The following is a 4704-nucleotide window of genomic DNA, read 5'->3' as shown; positions in this document are numbered from 1 at the left end:
ATCTCAGAGTTCTGACTGGTACCTAAAACAAAAAAAAAGGGAAATTGGGGAAGATTATGAGGGGGGATCAGAATTCTGACTTAAATCTTAAAATTCAGGCTTTTTTTTTTTGTTCGTTTGTTTTGATTTTTTTTTAACAAAAAAAATTCCTAAATAGTTTTTTGTTTGTTTGGTTTTAGGTTCATGAAAAAAGTCAGAATTCTGACTTTAATCCCAGAATTTGGAAATTATCTGACTTTTTTTCTCAATTCTTTTCCTTTTCTTCAGTGACTCTAATACTCTTAGGCAATAAGGCAGTATTAGGGCCACTGAAGGAAACAATTGAATACTGAGATAAATGTCAGAGTTCTGACTTTATTTATTTTAAGAATTTTTTCTTCTTCAGTGGCCCTAATACCCCTCCGTATTATGTAATGTTAAACACTTCAAATTAACTTTTGAATTCAGCAGTTTATCATTGGATTTAGATGCAGATATCACTGTCTTGGAAAATTGGTCAGAGCAGTTTGGCATTAAGTTTGATTAGTAAACTTTACAGTATTTACACTCTTAATCTTCTTAGGAATTACATGATGTCCACACAAGGCGTACCACTGTTCTCCATGCCCTTCCTGTCTATCTACGTGAGGAAACCTCTGGATTTTTGAGGACATGTGTGGTAAGTCCCAGTATTGTAAATTTGAACAAATCATTCTATTTATTTATGCATAAAGACATCACAAGGACAACGCACATGAACATTTTGGAAAATGTGCCATTGTTTCAACTACAAACCTTTGGCAAGATGTTTAAGCCTGCCATACACGAGTGCAATCAGCTGAGCAAACGGCCTCGAAGGACTGTTTGCTCAGCAGATTGCTCGCCATGTGCGCCTGATTTTCACTGAGTTTTCTGCCTCACGAGACGCTGAGGTGAATATCTCACCAGTTAGATATTTTGCGCCTCACAGGGGTAAAAATTTGCTGTGTGTGCATTACTGAGCTGCTGGCTGAGCTGAAATATTCTAGTGGCCAATCAAAGCACTTTCTCCGCTCACATGACCCCAAGATGTATTCAGATGCAGCCCCTTACCTTGTCTGCATGTCTGAAAAATAAACAAAATGGTACCTTGTGGATCGATGGGCCCACTGTTTCCATTACCCTTTCGGAAGGATTCTGGGTCTTCCAGGTGCATCTCTTGGAGTAAATTGGCATAAACTCCTTGCCTGGTCCATCTTTCCAGCTACTGTAACCATATTTTCCTAACCTTGAAATGCCGGTGGCGGCGACGTTTCATCAACAAAAAAGGATAGGCATTTCCTCCGTTTCCAGCTCTGTCTCTGTGTTGTTTCTTTTCTGACATGCAGACGGGGCTGCCGTCTTGGGGTCATGTGAGCGGAGAACGTGCTTTGGTTGTCCACTAGAATATTTCAGCTCAACCAGCAGCTCGGTAATGCGCACACGGCGAGTTTTTACCCCTGTGAGGCGGAAAGTATCTTAACTGGTCAGATATTCACCTCAGCGTCTCGTGAGGCAGAAAACTCTTGTGAAAATCAGGCGCACATGGCGAGGTATCTGCTGAGCAAGCGGTCATTCGAGGCTGTTTGCTCGGCAGATGGCACTCGTGTGTGGCAGGCTTTAAGGCACTGAGAAAAATCAACAATCACTGCAAAGAATTCAAGTAGCTTTCATTAGCATAACACTGGCACACACTGAAGCCATCTCACTTTATTCGTAAATGAGAGCACAAAGCAACAGAATGAACAGGAGTAGGGCTGGGCGATATGGCCTAAAATCAATATCACCATATATTGAAGATCTCACCTCGATAACGATAAGTAGGCAATAACTACAGGAATGCGTAGCAACAATATTTGTCCACTAGATGGGGCTGTCTCATGTATTACAATGACTAAAATTGTACATGACTCAAGATGCTACAGCTTCTTAAAGGGACATAAATGTGGCCAACTTACACATCTTTTCATTTTTTTATTATCAGATTTATTGACATGGGAAAAATTATCTGGATGAGAGACAAGAACTTGGATAACGATAAATCTTTGACATGTTGCCCAGCCCTAAACAGGAGTCTATCAGACTGCATTTATTGTTATTTACATGACAATCTACTGAAATAAAAATGGCCACAGTCAGAGTTTCAGTTCAAATGTGATTAGTGTATGATCTCCCTTTCATTTTTGTAAGGATGATACCAATGAGCCGGACCTCCGGGATGCAGCAGTTGTCCTCCTGACAACCATCACAGATGATGCCGAGAGTCCAGTTACGTACGACCCAGTGAGAATCTGTTATCCTAGAGGGTGATGTGATTGTCAACCTCTCCAGCCTTCCTGATGCCTTCCTGGTAATGTCCGGCCTCATCTATGCCTTACATCTAGATTATCCAAAGGGACTGACCAACACATTTGAGTTCACGCAGAAAATCTTACTTGGTCTTGATGAGTCTAAACTGTCACCCACGCTGCAGAGTCAAAAATGACCTGATGTTACATGTGTAACTCAAAATCTGAAAGAGTGGTGGATTCAGATGGCTCACTCTGTTAGAGCATTGTCCACATCCACAATGTAATTTACTATTTGTCTGCTCTTTAATTGTTGATGTTAAAGTAACACACCACCATTTGGGCAAATATGTTCATTTTCCACTCCTCCTTGAGTTAACCCTCCCACTGTCCTAATGGGTAGGACCCCGCGAGGAAAGTTGACCATTGAGCAGGGTTGATGGTTCATCCTTTGGGTCCACGTGGCAGGGGTGAGGTGGTGCTCACTCCTCACCCCGTCACGTGGACCTCAAGGGATAAACCATCAACCCTGCTCAATGGTCAACTTTCCTCTCGGGATCACCCATAAAGACAGTGGGAGGAACAGTTGAGTTTTACCTTTTCTCTGTTCGTCCAGCCGTTCTGAGTCTGGCAACTCTCATTTGTGGCTTTAGTTTAGCGTGAATAATTGAATCGGATTAGCCCATTAGCATCTAATGCTAATAGGCTAATCCGATTCAATACTCAACTGGTTTTATGCCAAATGGCATAAAGTACTCACTGTCTTACTTGATAGTGGTTAGTGTAATTCATATTTTGTTAATGTTGAATCGATGTGCATTCTGATGTTGCTTTAAACCACCTACTCAAAGAAAGTCTACACACTGCTGTTGTCCAGTTTTCAAAAGTGTGAGTTTGTAATTGTTTCTTTCAAATTTTGTTTTATTTTCTGTTTGAGTTGGCTTAATCGGTAACTTTAATTTGATCATAATTTGAAAATATATTTAATATAAACTCCAAATATTTAAGTTTATTTATGGTCTGATATACTCAAATATCTGAGTTTATAAACTCAGAAAATATGAGGCAACTGATTGCCTTACATTTTTTGAGTTCTGCCTACTTATTCGGGTTTACAGTGTACGAACTTTAAAGATTTTGTGGTGTTCACCTAACAGTTCAAGTGTTCATTTTTTGCTTTGTGTGTTCACAGGGCGTGCTCAGTTGAAGTTTCCATCTCTGCGCGTTCAAGATGTAAGAAAAATAACACGAAAGAAATGCAACAATGAAAACTTCAAAACGGCATCAACAACCAAGCAAGTGGATCCATAAAATGGACTGATTTTTTAAAGGCATTTTTAAAAAGTCTTTCAAAATGGACAGAATTAACGCGTCATGTTCAGAACAGTTTGCGTTCTCATCTTTGATTAATCCTGGTAAACAGGTCTGTTTTTGTTCTGTTCTAATTCTCTCTGTTTAATAAATTTAAACAACATGACTTAGCTATTTTATTTAATTTTTTTTCTCTGCATAAAGACGAAGTATCAGTAAATAGTGGAAATTAAACGTATTGGTAGTAAGCAAATAGCAGATGTTAAATGTTACTTGCAGTATGTGTTTATAGAAAAAATAGAGATACTTAAATGTACTAAAAGAATATTACGTCAAGTTTACTGTAAAGTGTACTTTCAAAACTATAAGTATACTCAATTATATAAGAAGTACACTACAAGTAAACATATATTATTACTTTAAGTATAATTTTAAGTATACATTCAAAGAGAAAAGTATACTCAATTATTTCAGAAGTACACTACAAGTAAACTTATAATGTTACTTAAAGTTTATTTTTAAGTATACTTTCAAGCGCAAAAGTTTACTCAATTTTATTAGAAGAAAACTTATACTGTTACTTTTAAGTATACTTTCAATGAGAAAAGTATACTCAACTATATCAGGAGTACACTACAAGTAAACTTATATTGTTACTTTTAAGTATACTTCCAAGGAGAAAAGTATACTCGATTATATCAGAAGTACACTACAAGTAAACTTATAAGTATACTTCCAAGGAGAAAAGTATACTCAATTATATCAGAAGTACACTACAAGTAAACTTATAAGTATACTTTCAAGGAGAAAAGTATACTCAATTATATCTGAAGTACACTCCAAGTACACTTGTGAGGTTACTTTAAGTATACTTTCAAAGAGAAAAGTATACTCAATTATATCAGAAGTACACTACAAGTAAACTTATAAGTATACTTTCAAGGAGAAAAGTATACTCAATTATATCTGAAGTACACTCCAAGTACACTTGTGAGGTTACTTTAAGTATACTTTCAAAGAGAAAAGTATACTCAACTATATCAGGAGTACACTACAAGTAAACTTATATTGTTACTTTTAAGTACACTTCCAAGGAGAAAAGTATACT

The 4704-nt window shown here is 37.2% G+C and overlaps 1 long non-coding RNA gene across 1 annotated transcript; it reads left to right on the top strand.

Annotated features, from left to right (window-relative positions):
- The first annotated feature begins 321 nt into the window (after positions 1–321).
- LOC139071470 (uncharacterized) lies at positions 322–3762 on the top strand. The gene is made up of 3 exons (XR_011521352.1): positions 322–658; positions 2188–2347; positions 3478–3762. It is a non-coding gene; the product is annotated as an uncharacterized lncRNA (long non-coding RNA).
- The last annotated feature ends 942 nt before the right edge of the window (positions 3763–4704 follow it).

Source organism: Nothobranchius furzeri, chromosome 8, assembly GCF_043380555.1.
Source record: "Nothobranchius furzeri strain GRZ-AD chromosome 8, NfurGRZ-RIMD1, whole genome shotgun sequence".
In the NCBI taxonomy this organism is placed as follows: domain Eukaryota; kingdom Metazoa; phylum Chordata; class Actinopteri; order Cyprinodontiformes; family Nothobranchiidae; genus Nothobranchius; species Nothobranchius furzeri.
This window is presented reverse-complemented; position numbering and strand designations above follow the sequence as displayed.